Raw genomic sequence first — 15224 nt, 5'->3', positions numbered from 1 at the left:
CCACCAGAACCCAGTTATCTGCAAGGAAAATCCTGTAAGCTCTAGGGTTCATAGTCTCCTGCATTGTACTCATTCCATATGCCAGACTGTATATGAGGAAACTACAATGGTACCTAAAAAGCCTTTGGTGTCAACATTCTCAAGACCTGGAAACTATCATACCTATGATACCTTGTCTAAGAAAGATTTTCTTTCATGGGCAGCAGCATACAACCACAACAAGGGACTTCCCTTCGCTCAACCTCATGCCGCCCAGACCCTCACCACAGACGCATCAGACTATGCCTGGTGTGCACACCTGGATGGCAGATGCATTCAGGGCCATTGGAGCCCAAATCAAGTACATCTGCACATCAACCAGAAAGAGTTGCTAGCTGTTCAGCATGCCCTGACAGCTTTCAGACCCCTACTCTCCCTGGGGCTTCTACTGATCACAACAGACAACGCCACAGTGATGTGGTATATCAACAAGCAGGAAGGGACTCTCTCTTATCCACTCTGCATGCTCGCCATGACCCTTTGGCACATGGCCTCAGCCATGCAAATACACCTGCTAGCACAATTCCTGCCAGGCTCCCTAAACTCTCTGGCAGACAACTTAAGCAGAAACCTGCTAGACCCGCATGAGTGGTAGCTAGACCACAAAACAGTCAACCTTGTAACCCAGAAATGGGGAACCCCGAAGGTGGACCTCTTTGCCTCCCACTCCAATCATCAGCTTAGCAAATTCTGCATGAGGGAATCACACAGCAAAGCCTGGAAAGTGGATGCTGTATCCTTCCAATGGGTAAACCTCTCGATCTATACATTTCCCCCTTTACCACTCTTCTCAAGGGTACTGCTCAAAATAAGGGAGGAAAAACCAAGGACAATCTTGATTGCCCCAAACTGGCCACGCCAACACTGGTACCCACTGCTGCGCAGCCTGTCACCCCTGTCACCATGGCACCTACCTCAGATCCTAACACTCCTGACCCACAAGAATGGAGAATTCATGCATCCACAATTGCACACCCTCAATCTGGTGGCCTGGCTTGTTCCCTGACCTTTCCTCAAGCTGCCAGCCTAGGCAAACAAGTCCTTCCTAGATGATGTTATATGTGAGGCCAGACACCCCAGCACTAGAAAATCTTATGCTGACAAGTGGAAAAGGTTTTGCACCTGGATCCCGGCTAAGGGTGCCGAAACAGCACAGCCCTCCGTACCTCTCATCCTGGATTACTTAGCAGACCTACTACACAGGGGCCTATCCTTCTCTTCTATTAAAATTCATGCCTCTGCCATCTCTGCTCATTACAGCACACAGCCACCTCTCTTCTCACACCCTCTCATCAAACAGTTCCTAAGAGGGGCTAACAACTTAAGGCCACCCAGAAGAGCTCCTGCCCCAGCTTGGGACCTTAACTTTGTGTTGGAAAAGCTCACTCTACTCCTCTTTGAGTCTGCAGCATCAGCGGGGTTAAAATTCCTCTTTTGGAAAACAGCCTTGCTTCTGGCCTTCACTTCAGCTAGAAGAGTTTCAGAGCTACAAGCACTCATGGCTGTAGAGCCCTTCATCATTTTACATGCTGACAGGGTCTCCCTCAGGACTTTTCCATCCTTCATGCCTACAGTGGTATCCAGTGTGGCTCTCAACTCAGCTGTTCGAGTGTATTCACTGTTGCAGTCCTGGTTTCCCACCTTTCATCTCCATTGTCACTCTCTCTCTCTCTTCCTCTCTCCTTACAGGGAATTTTTTAGTATTTACTTTCTACTGATGGTGTTCTTCCACCATAACCTAGCTCCCTATTTGGGGGCTCCTGACAGTTGGGGCAAGAAAAACTGATGTAATGGTGTCGGCTGCCTGATTTTATACCACTGACGCCATGACATCAGTCCTGGAGCGACAGCAACCGATGCAGAAATACTAAGCCTCTGGTATTCGGGCCGACTGATGGCTACCACTGGCAGGATAACCCAAGTGTGATGACTGCAACAGTGAATACACTCGAACATCTACATTTATGGTAAGTGCACACAACTATACTTTCTATAAAGCATTCAGGGGTTTCCCCAGTTGAGAGAGCTATAAAGATAAAACAAAACCAGTTAGCACTTAGTAGAAGCACAGGCTGCCCCATGCATCTTAGCATGGATAACATTTTTTTAGGTTAACTCAAATCTGTGAGTGTGGCTTTCAGTTTGGGGTATTTGTTCCTATTAGGAGGATAACTATCAGCTTTTTCCCGGTTAGGGGTCGCCAGAGCAGAACTCTGGTCCGCTAATGATTGGCAGTGAATTTTTACAGTGTCGAGTTGCCATCCCGGCACCCAACCTTCAAGGAAGGCATACCCACTCACGCATGCATCTACCTGCATGTCTTTTATAGGGAGTTCAACCATGAGGAGGACATGCAGGCTCTGCACAGACGGCAGTCCAGCTGAGAATCGAACCAGAAAGTCTCTTGCTGTGAGGCAACAATGCTAACCGCTGCACCACTGCGATAATTGTTCCTATTAAGAGGTTATAACCCCAATATGTGAAGATGTAAATAGTTTTGTGTGTTAGTATTAAATGAATAGGTTTGGGGGTTATTGGGGATTTGTTTTTTGTTTAAGGGCTTTTAGTAAAGCAAAATGTTTTGTAAGATGTGACATAGGCTGAAATGGATATGACAAGAAACAACTATATAAAACTTCAACCTGCCAAATAGTGTATCCGTGTATCACAAAAGCTGGAACTAGATATTTAACAAAAAAGGTGCTATACATAAAAGATGGGAATAATAACTTTTTAATACAATGATGCATTCTGTAGTGTCTTTAAATGTCAGTGGCCTTAGAGATGATTGCAAAAAAGAAAGAATAGTGAACTATATTAAAAATGTAGTGTGCAAGTAGTTATGTTACAGGAGACATACTTGGAAAGAACTGCTCATGTGAATTTGATAAAGAAAGGTTTTTAGGATGGCTATTCAGTAGAATATTTGGGACAAAGGAAAAGAGGAGTACTTATATTAATTGCAAGAGGAACTAATAGTGATAGAAGAGGATAAAAAAGATAATAATGGCAAATTCGTAGTGCTAAGGGTCTGTAATGGAGCTTAAGAAAATTCTGAGAGAAATAATCAGTTTTCAGCAAGGTATATTACTTATAGGTGGGGACTGGAATTTGATTTGCAGCAGTGAAGATGTGTCTGTGGGGCCCAGAAGGGAAAGTATAACAAAGGAGGGTAGATTTTTGAAGAAATTTATGAAAATATTTGGCATGGAATATGTAAATTCAGTAATAGGAGTTTGGAATGAATTTGCATCTTATTCCCCAAGATGTAAAAACTGGGCTGGGTTAGCAGATTTTACATTTCACAGTAGCATGTGCATTTAATTGAAGGTCTTGTTATGCACCCAATAACTAATGTAGTGCCAATAATAACTTAAATAAAAATACAGGGTAATGAAATAAAAATGAGACACTGTCACTTTCCCACATATCTGTTGAAAAGAGAGGAATTTAAGGAGGCATTTGAGAGGATAGAAATTGTTTGTGAAAATATAGCTAGGGTGTGGGATAAAATTAATGTGGAGTTTAAAAATTGGGTGGAAATAAAGGAAAGGGAAAGAAAGAATTATTTAGAGGGACTGACAGATGTTAAAGTATTACAGAATAGGGGGAATCTCACAGAACAAGAAGAGGATCAACTGTAGAATGCTAAGCAGAGAATAAGGGATTACCTTGATAATATACTCAAGTTTAGAAAGACTGTTTAAGCAACTGGTTTTTGATAATAATGCTACAGCACCAGAACCTTTAGCACAATGACCCAGGCAACAGAAAGTAGAAAGGGCTGTCATCAAGCTTAGGGAGCCTATAGCAAGGAAGGTAACAAGAGATCCTGTGTAGGTATTAGAAATATTTCGGACATTCTCTGAAAGTCTGTATAAAGCAGAGACATAGGGAAATCAAGAAAAGATAGAAATGGAAATGTTTATGGAAGAATTAATTATGCCAAGGTTAGAAGTAGATGAGGCTTAATTGCTAATGGTTAGGGTAAGAAGAGATGAGATAAAAATTGTGACATATAACCAGTCTACAGGAAAGTCCCCAGGGAATAGATGGTATTCCTGTGGAAGTTTGGAAGCTAGAAGGGAAAAAACTGAAAAAGCTCTGGAAGGTTTTGTTTAACAGTATTTTAAGAGGAGAAGTACCAACATCCTAGAAGAATGCAGTGGTAGCTGTAATACCTAAAGAGGGTAAAGATCAATCAGATCCAGCTTCATATGAGCCCATTACAGTACTAAACCATGATTATAAACTGTTCATGTCTTAGCTAAACGAATGGCAGAAGTAATGCCAAAATTGAAAGCTATTGATCAGTATGGTTTTGTTGAGGGGAGGCAAACATTATGACACTAACAGAACAGTGATCCAGAGGGAAGCAGAATGTAAGAAAATACCATTGTTGTTGATGGGTCTTAATGCAGAGAAAGCCTTTGACAGGGTAAGATGGGGATTTACAAGCAGGGCAATGGAAGCATTTGCATTTCCTGGAAAAATTGTAAAGTTGATTAGGAAGATATATGAGAGATTGGAGGTGAAAATTAAAGTGGGTGGGGTCTTCTCTGATAATTTTTGCTTGAGCAGAGGAACTTTCCCCTTTGTTATTTGCATTATATTTAGAGCCATTGGCAAATAAAATAAGGGACTCAGAAATTCAAGGATATAATTGGAATAATTGGAATGGTAGTCAAGAAAAGCTGTCTCTATTTAGAGATAATGTTATTTTATACCTGACAAAACCAGCAAGAAACATTACAGTGTTGTGGAACATTTTGAGGCAGTTTCACATCTTTTCGGGATACAAAATTAATGAAGCTAAAACAATGGCAACATTGGTAAATTATATACCCACACATGAACTGGTTTAGTAATATCCATTTTTATGGGGACATGATAAAATGAAGTGTTTAGGAATATGGATTAAAAATCATTCTAGTGTGGCACTTAAGGACATGTGGAAGAGACTAAACAAAAGGTAATACAAAAACTGAGAAGAACTCAAGTTTTGTTATATGGATAGTAAGATACAAGTATTTTTAGTCTGTTTAGACTTGTACACAGTTTAGGTGTATATTTATCAACCGTATAAGTTGTGGATAGCAATTAATAAAGAGCTGAATTACTTTATTTGCGAGGGGAAGACAGCAAGAGTCAAGTGGGTAAGCTGATTCTTCCAGTAGAACATGGATTGGGATTGCCAGAATTGAAGGGGTATTTCAGGGGTACACAGTTAAGGCTCATATACATAGCACAATCAGGAAAGTGATGATGAAACAGGTGGAAGCTCAAGAAACAAGGAGAGACTGGGATTTTGGATGCAGGTCTTTAAGAAGAATAACAATAATCATACAAAATATTATATTCATAAAGTAGCAGAAAATATCCTAAAAACTAAGCCAACACAGGAATGGAGAAAGGAGATTCTACTGATAGAAATGACTACACTTTGGGTTGTAGACAATAAGCAGAAGGGGGTGGAATTTATTGGAGAAAATTGTCAAAGGAAGCAAGGTAATGGGAGAAAATAACTAGAGAGGGAAAGATGATAGAATGGGAGGAAGCCAAGAATTTATTTGGACTGCAGGTTAGAGATTGCCTTCCCTATCGAGAATTGATATCAGAGTATAGGCAAAGAGAAAAAAATAAGGGGGTCCTAAATGAAAGTCCGGTACAGTTTTAGTAGAATCTAGAATGGAAATTGCCATTAAAAAGGAATAATTAGTAAAGCATATAAAATATTGCATGATAACTGTAAGAATCAATAGGAGGAGGTTAGAAAGGATTGGGAAGAGAGATTGAATAAGCAATTCACAAAGAAACAATGGGAGGATATGTGTATGTCTCCCAAATATGCAATACAATCTGGAAGATTTGCTCAGAAATGTTTACATAGATATTTTTATACCCTAAGTAGACTCCAGAGAATTTTTCCTCAGGTAGACAGCAAATGTTGGAGATGGGACAGGAAAGAAAGAGGTAATTGGGAGCATATTTTCTGGGACTATGGTGGGTTGGCGAACTTTAAAGATTTCCTGTGGGATGTACTGTCGGAGATGAAGGGTGAGCAAATTGGTGTGACAAGGGAGATGATTTTTCTGAGCTATGATACAGAATCGGAACTGCTTAGACATGGTAAGGCCTTGCTGTGTCTTAATTATGGTGGCTGCCAAAAAAACAATTACTAGAAAATGTAAGTCTAAGTCTAAACCAACTGTACTAGAAGTAATGACTACAGTAGCAGAGGTAAAACAGCTGGAATTTAGAAAAGGGTAGGAGCAAACTACCACAGAAAAATGTGAATTGTGGGAATAATGCATACAGGGGAGGAATGAGTTTTAAAAGAAGACAGGACCTAAATGCTAATGTTTGACTGAAACAAACTAAATGTGATCCTCTGAGAAGAATGCAAGATTGTGAGTGCTGGGGAGGATAAACTCATCAAAGAAAGGGTATCCTCATACTTCAACTTAAAATTCAGCTGTTATTTAAGAATGTGAAGTATTGTAAGGAATGTGCTGACACTTAAGTATGTAGATTATTTATGGTTGAAAATTTACCTTTTCCATTTGTTTCCAAAGACATTTGTATTTGCTGACATAGGATGATGTGGTAGCAATATGCACAAGTCTGTGACTGAGTACAGCTAGTTTTTAATTCTAAACAAAGAAGCAGAGAACTACCTCGCAAAGTGAAACAATAAAGCCTCGGAGGGAATTAATGCAGCAAAACACTTTTATTGAAGTATAAAAAACACCATTAATGTATTTAAAAATCCGTTTTCATTTCAACAACTTCATCAGATGTGGGCTGAAGCATAACTCATCATGTTAAATACTCCAAAATAAATGACATCATAAATTAATTATCCAATGAAGATCCATTAAAATTCATTCAAATGTTTTCCATCAGTCCTTTTGTAACGCAGAATCGAAACCTGACACAACCTTGAAGAGTTGCTTTTTTAAAGGTAATAGTTGTTTATTCCACAAGTTTAAAATCCAAAATGAATTTGTTGAAATGAAAACGGATTTTTAACTACGTTAATGGTGTTTTTTATACTTCAATAAAAGTGTTTTGCTGCATTAATTCCCTCCAAGGCTTTATTGTTTCACTTTGCGAGGTAGTTCTCTGCTTCCTTGTTTGGTTTTAATCACCTCGTTTTTGCCTTACTTTGGTTTACTAGTTTTTAATTCTGTAACTCTAGTTAACAGTTTATCACTAGCTCTAACTGCAAAAGTGACTGAGTAGTAATGTTCACAGACATGTTGGTGTACAGGTGAGTCAAAAACATGGACGCTTCTGCAATATCGATGCTTGGAGAATGCAGAAATGTATTTATACACCATTCAGAATTTGACTTCTGACTTTAATGCAGTAAATAGTAGACCAGGACTGTGGGCTTTCTTTTCAGTCTCGACTATGAACCATTTGCTACCAGGATTTGTAAGAATCTTATATTATGGTTGGTCTGTAGTTTTCCCATTCAGTCATGGTTCAGAGAAATGTTTCTCTACCCCACAACTTTCACCATCAGGAATTGATAATTGAAATTCAGGTTGTTTTACATTTATATATAATTTGCTGACTTTCTGGCACAGAGACAAGTAACATAACATCTTCGTCTCCAGTGACCCAGGCTTGGAATGAGGCTAATTGTGTGCTGTTCACTATAAGCACATATTATGATGAAGTCTTTTTAATAAGATGAAAGAGCTTAATCTGTGGGTTTCTTGTCATTAAAGTGTTCTGTATTGACATTAGTGGGTGGTGGTGTTCTGACCTCATTTTGTGTAATCATTTTAGTTTGTGGTTGGTGTTAACTGCAGAATATAAAAAACTAAGTCATCAAAGGACTGGCCAGGCAAGTTGAATGAGCATCCGCAGGATTACATTCATCCTTGAGGGTAGGTTGGGATGAATAATGAACTCCTGGTTAGCAGATGAAAGAGTTTGGAAGGTAGAAAAGTTCAAGTTCAGTAGAAGTAGACAGGCAGTGGCGGTGTATATCAGCTGGGATGGTGATATTGTGCTTCTACCTCTGATGCAGATGTGTGGGCATTTATAGTTGCACCAGGATTTCTGGTACTAGCATCTCTGTCATTCCTCATCCATGATTGCTCATCTGTGTTTGTAACTCCCACCAGAATACAGGAGCCCACCCAAAAATTAGGTATGTTGAGCTGTGTTTGAGAGAGCATTACATTATTGTGGTGAAGGAAGTAGTAGTGATATGAACAGAACTGAATGTTGGCTGTACTGCAGGTCATAGATAACCCATGAATGATGAATGAGTTAAAAAAAAACATGAATGCAGATAAATTGAAATTTGTTGTTTTTGGTTTCAGTTTTTTCATGAACCAAAATTCACACCTGTAGCTGCCATTAGGGATCATTCAAAGCCTTGTTATGTTTTGTGCTTTGTACTGCAAATAATCTTTTTATCCTTCAAGACCTCATTATATAGTGATGTACATCTTTTTCTGTGTATGCTAGCACACGAGTGTACTGTATGTTGTCAACAAGCTACTGCTGCCAGTTGTCACAACTCACCCGGCCTTTCCTGATGTAATAGATTGCAGACGTACAAATCTTTTGTAATGACATCACATGAACTAGTTCTCCGTGGTGGTGATGTGGTAGCGTTGTCGCCTCACAGTTAGACGTTGCCCGTTCGATTCTCAGTTAGAGCGTCTTCTGTGTGGCGACATGCATGAACGGGCATTCCTTCGTTGAAGGTTGTGCGTTAGGCCCGGAAAGCCAGCACGTAAAACTCTACTGCCAATCATTAGCGGACTAGAGTTCCGCTGTGGCGACCCCTAACCGGGAAAAGTCGAAAGACACAAACATTGTCATAACTCTCCTGACCTTTGCTGGTAAGTGCACACATACAGGTCTTCTGTAATGCCATTACAAAACCTGGTGCTCCCTGTTGTCATAACTTGCCTTGCCTGTGTTAATGACATGGTACAGTAGTGAGAGACTTTCTTTAAGAAGGAACACAGCTGTAAGACTTGGGTCTCAGGTCTGAATACCTGTTGAAACTGTTTGCTGAGTAAATGTCTGACAGCCATTTAAGCAGCTATTATCAGATTACTGAGGGACTGCCAACTTCTTGGCCTTTTGTATCTTAAAAGAAATGAATAACTAGAGTCTTCCTTACCTTCAGAAGAGAAAATGACCAGTTAGTCAGAGTTTTAGGAAAACTTTTGTCATAATTTTGTACTCGTCTGTTTACATTACAGTGGATGCAAAAGAACATGTAAGTTTTATATGAACACAGCCTTATATTCAGTTGTGTTAAGAGAGTGTTAAAAAAAACAGTAAATGATATGTGAACGTGCCTTGCAGGCATGCTGTCAGGCGTGCGTGCACACACACACACACACACACACACACACACACACACACACACACACACACACACACACACACACACACACACACACAGGTACACAGTAATATTTTTAATGCTGTCTTCTGCACTAACAAATTCTGAAAACTGTGATTATTATGCCTTTATTATGCCTAGCTCAGACGTATATAGTACTCTCATTTTTAAACTTATAGTCCTGAGCTACTTAATAATAATTTACCTGGTGAATGTGGAAAAAATGTAGCCCCTTAGCAGTGTGTTTTTTTAACCAAAAAAAGTATAAGTGATCTGGTGACATGCTAACAGAAAACTCAGTTCCGGGACCTTTAGGACTTGGAAGCCCCAAGGAAGTTCACCTTTGAAAATGTTTTTTTCACGGTGAAGGTTAAATAAATGATGATCATTGACAGGCTGCCAAAATGATGAAAGGTTTCCTAGCAACGAGTGCTGGGGTGATGGCAGCTCAGATTTGGTTGTCCTTTGTCCTGCCATTGCTGGTTGGTGTTGAAGCACGATTGTTCAGTTGGAAGAATGATGAATGTTCTGCCAAAGGGAAGCAAGGGAAATGTGGGAAATTGGCCTGATCGCATGAGAACAAAGATCGCCTCTGCAGAGTAGTGCTTTATGTGTACAGTTTTTAGACATGCAGTTTGCTTCTTTTTTCTATTTCTTAGAGCTGAACTGTCTGCAGAACTTTTTTTCCTGGCGGAAAAACATCCATTTCAGAGTATTTGCATCAAACAACAGGGTAAGATTAGAGGTTTTCATTAGCATTGCAGGCCACAATAGTTTGTGGTAGATGCATGTTTTTTTTTTTCAGTGAAATGAAGTTGAACTGCTTCTTGACACTTACTGATGTGCAGACTTCACGCATCAGGTGTTAATACTGCCTGACTAATCTCCTTGTTCAGTTAAATAACTGTCAGTCAAGAGGTCACCAGTTGAAACTGATCAGTAAAAATCATTATTTCATTGCATTAGTATTAATCTCTGCTGCATACTTGTTTCAGCAGTTTGTCACTCGTTTTCATCATTGCTTTTCTTCTGTTGCTGTTGAAAGAATAATCTATTTTGCATGGCACCTTTAACTGTACTTTGATGTTAGTGCCTTGTTTTACTTTAAACTTGCTGTATTAAGTCTGCCCAGGGTCCTCTCAAACAGCCTCATCATTTTTATTACCTGACACTTTTAAAACTTGTAAGAGAAATGGTTAGCTTTCTTAGTCAATCAGTGTACTGTTACTTAAACTAATTTTTTTGCCTTTTACTCTTTTAATGGACTGTGTTGGAGTTATCGCATCTTAGGTGTGCAGATACAAAGGAGGTGAAAAAGTTATTATATCCAGGTTACTTTACATTACATTGTGCGGCTTCAGTAGATATTTCTTTTAAATTTGGTACAGTATTCTCTTTTACACTAAAACATAGAGTATTTAATCACCATTAAAAAAGTTATCTGTGCCTAGTCCCCTTACACCTGACGTTAACTATGCTTTTTGATGCACTGAACAGTTGAAACTAGTGTGCAAAATGCTGGATGCTGTGTATATAACATAGAGCTTTATGACCGAAGCTCTGATCATAACTGAGTTGTTATGTGTTCGAAACATGGATGCCAAGAAATTCACCTTGAGAGTGAAACTCGAGGGGAATTTTGGCATCCATGCTGAGAACACATAATGGGGTATGATCAGAGAGACATAATCATAACTCTGTAGTGCATGGAGTTTTATCTACTCCAAGTACAATCAGATACAAAAGAAAAACAAAAAACGATGTGTTTTACCAGCTTTAAAAGCCAATAAAATATTTAGGGAGGGCTGTTACATAGACAGCAAGTAAGGAAAACGTTAGACGCAATTTTTAAATACTGCCCTAACTGTAAATAAGTTACTTACAGGTTAATGTTTGTAAACTTCAGTGAACATAGGAATGAAGAAGGAAGGTATTCAGGGACAAAAGGAATGTCCCTTCTTATTCCCAGCCATCACATGGTCAAGTCTCACACCACAGTAGCGCATAACAGTTTTATCTTTTTTCCAGTTTTAGAGCATAGTCATGGTGCTCCATGCACTACAAACCATTTTATCAACAGATTGACAAATAATGTGAGTAAAATTTGCTGGCCCTAAGTTAAAACTAATTATGCAAGTAGCTTGTCTGCAGTGAAACAACCACACTGTAGCCACTTAATATATTCACTTCTTCATGGTCTTATCAGTGATGTTTGGCTATGTATACGTACACACACACACACACACACACACACACACACACACACACACACACACACACGCATACATACGTATATGTATGCATTGGTGCTTAGGAAATGGTGGGAGGCTGGTTCAAGTTTCAAGGTATCCATTTGGATAGTTGTGCTGGTGCCATAGTTGGTGATAAATGCCAAATGAGGTAGATTGTTATGGTACAGAGTGATTTCCAAGTATTGCTCATTCCTTTTTTTGTTCCCATCCAGAAGCTTGTCTGATGTCTCCAGTACTGGTACCCATTTGGCTCATTCTTTCTGGGGACATGGGTGTTGGACGTTCCCAAGCTTGGCAAGAGCTCTGTGGCCCATTTGTTTCTGCCTGGGAATCCCAGTGAGGTTTAGGGACATACAGTTTCTTGTTAATTGCAGATTTTATACTATATCTGTATTTGAGCTGTGGTGGTGGTGCTGCGGTAGCGTTGTCGCCTCACAGTAAGACGTTGTCCTGTTCGATTCTCAGCTAAAGCGTCTTCTGTGTGGAGACATGCGTGAATGGGCGTACCTTCGTTGAAGGTTGTGCATCAGGGCTGGCAACTCGGTACGTAAAAATCTACTGCCAATCATAAGCGGACTGGAGTTCCGCTGTGGCGACCCCTAACCGGGAAAAGCCAAAAGATACAACAACATACTATATCTGTATTTAAACATTTTATAAGCTGTATTTTAATTATGTGTTGTTTGATTGTTTTCTAAGTCCCGTTGGACCTTTTTAAACATCTGACTGTCATGTGCTTATTTTGTTAGCTATTTAAATGTAGTGTATTAGTTTTGTTGAACAGTCTGAAGAAGTGGGTGTATGTGTGCCCAAGAAAGTGCTTACTGTCACATTCACTTCTGTTTTTGTACCTTATAGCCTTGGCTATTTTTTGTTTTTATAGTAGTTCTGCGGTTTGTTTTGTAGTAGCCCTTTCTTTCCACAGCAAGAGTTTGGTAGTAAGTGTCAAGCCAGCTTGCTGGTCTTGGGAGGTGGTCTGTCCACTCCCCATTTTGAGTACCCTTCTCCCCTGTAGCAGCTTCTCTGTGCCCACTGTTGCTATCCTTCAAGGGGAAGCATGCCTCCAGACACTGGATTCCTCTCAGCTTTACTGGTGCTAAGCACAGTGACAGCATGGGCACAGCAGGCATGAAAGACACCAGATTGTCACCATCTAGTGCTCCAGCTAAGTGTCACCCTTGTGGTGAGCCAGACATACCCCCCATTCAGGTTAGGAAGAATGTCAAAGGCTACTCATTCCATCCTGTCCAGCTAGCTCTTGCAGGCATTTGAATGGCTATTCAAACTCAGGTTGCTTTCATTGTAGTGAGAGCTTTATCTCTGCACCATGGACCTTTTTAAGTATTGCTTATTCTTAGGTGAAAGCAGCAGCATTTCCTAATGGTTATTAGGCTTCAGGCCAGCCCAATATCCATCCGTGTTTGAACAGATTGATGACCATATCAAGTATAAAGAGATGCTTCTGAGGTGTATACAATCTACAACTATTCCTTGTGGTTGTCTGTGCCACAGTGGGGGTGTAGTAATGTCTGTTATGGAAGGCTATTTTAAGTGTTATTGATGCAGTCCTGGAGTGAAATGTCTGTTATTGAAGTATATTTTATGTGTTAGTGAGTTTTTTGCCTTTGGATTGACTGCTCCTTCACACTTGCTGTTGAAATTGAAGCAATTTGGTGGACCAAGCTCTTTTGTATCCATTACAAGATAAGATTATTTGCAAAATGCTGTGCATAGTACTGTACGTAGATACAGAAATGTAATTGTGATGGTAATGCATTTCAACCAGTAATGACTACAATGAAGGCATAAGTCAATAGACATAGGTTTGGAGACTCTTATTGGATAAGTCATCCTCTTTTCCATTCCAGTCTGACACTTTTGTTTTGCTATAGAGCTATTGCCCATGAGGTTAAATAGTATGTGTGCGCTATACTGGCACCTGCTGGGAAATCAGATGTCATAGTAAGAGAGCATGTCTAGACTCTAACCCTTTTAATTGGTTTCTGCCACTCACACAGGTCATATCTTGATCTTGATTATTGTTAGTGAAAAGTTTCTTTGTTCATTGTAAAAACTGAAACCCTGTAAATGTCCTTATGTCTGGCAGATGGTTTATACTGCTTGGGAGAGAAACATGATGTAAATCATTGCTGTAAGAATTGCCGTAAGTGCCAGCAATTCGTCCACACTAGACATAGACATTGAAAGGAAAAACTCCTGGCTTATTTCACTACTAGTTATCATGCAGTATTTGATATCCTTTACTAATTATCCCATATTAACACCAACTTCTATTTTAGCTGCAATTAAAAACTCTGCCAGAGCTGGTCTTTCACATAGCACTCCCCTGTTCCTTTCTCATTGCGTATACACTTGATACCAATTCTTTGTAGGGAAGGCAGTCTGTAACCCACAGTCCAAACTTCTGCTTGGCCTCCTCCCACTTTATTACATTTCTCTCTGCAGTTATTTACTACTGATGCCTTTGTTGCTTTCCTAATGATCTCCTGTAAATTCACCAGTCATCTCTTGCCAGATGTTCTTCGTGTTTCACTGTTGCTGTCATTACATTTGGGTAATCTGCTGGCAGGTTGCTCTCAGTCGGCCTGAATAACAAAGTCTTGGGTCCTGCGTCGGTTGCTGTCCCCTCTTCCATGACGTCAGGTCGTCAGGGGTATAAAACATGCAGCCGACACCATTTTATTCAGTCTTTCTTGCCGCGGTGCCCAAAGCAGAAGCAGTTCTCAAGTGCCGGTCGGCCAACTCCTGAAATTTTTGCATTAGAGTTTCAGAACCGAGGTTTTCAACTAAAGCTAATTACCCCATTGAGAAAACTTTTTCTTGCTCCTTATCGATGTCAGTAAAAGTTATTGCATTACTTGTGGGAAGCAAATTCCTCATAAGGATTTTCATTTGTACTGTATTCCTTGCCTAGGCCTAGATCATAACGTGCCTTGCTGTCGGTTTTGTGCTAGATTTAACCAACGCACTATTAAGTGTCTGTATATTTTTGCTTCTAAATATTTTGGATCCAGATTTAATTACCCTGGAATGTCGTTGGTTAGCAATCCGACTACTGGAGTTCACAAAAACGCAAAGAAAAAGACAGAGAGAGACCGTTGAGATCCAAAACTGACGACGAAACTTCACCTAAGCCAGTACTCAGTGAGGCGCTTTCGCAGCCCCTGATACCCGCTACTTTTGAGTCGCAGGCCTTTACTGAGACCCATGCGGAGTCCGGAATGCCGCGAGATTCTCCGAGTATTGAACCCACGGATGTCTCTCCCTTGGATGGGTCTGGAGCCGCTGAGCAGGCACCGGCTTCTGAGGGTATTTTCAGGCCACAACATTTTTATATAAAACCGACGCCAGCCTCAAAAACAAGATCAAAAACATCTTCTTTGTCTAAAAAACTGACACTTGAGCCACGTGCTCAGGCCCCTATGCCTAAAAACAGATGATCAAAATGGCTGAGGACTTAATTACCTTGATCAGGGGTTCCCAACCCCCCCCCTGTTAAGAGGCCTAGTCAAGACACTGATTATGAA

General features: G+C 40.1%; 1 long non-coding RNA gene across 3 annotated transcripts in view; it reads left to right on the top strand.

Moving 5' to 3' along the window:
• Positions 1 to 15224, top strand: part of LOC122809645 — a 1890825-nt gene that overhangs the window by 1473167 nt on the left and 402434 nt on the right. For 2 of the 3 annotated variants that reach the window (XR_006365936.1, XR_006365934.1), the window contains one exon: positions 10084 to 10157. The exons of the other annotated variant lie outside the window; for it this stretch is intronic. This is a non-coding gene — a long non-coding RNA (uncharacterized LOC122809645). The remainder of the gene's footprint in view (positions 1 to 10083; positions 10158 to 15224) is intronic. 3 annotated transcript variants of the gene reach the window in all.

Source organism: Protopterus annectens, chromosome 8.part0, assembly GCF_019279795.1.
Source record: "Protopterus annectens isolate FY-2018-M chromosome 8.part0, PAN1.0, whole genome shotgun sequence".
Classification (NCBI taxonomy): domain Eukaryota; kingdom Metazoa; phylum Chordata; order Ceratodontiformes; family Protopteridae; genus Protopterus; species Protopterus annectens.
This window is presented reverse-complemented; position numbering and strand designations above follow the sequence as displayed.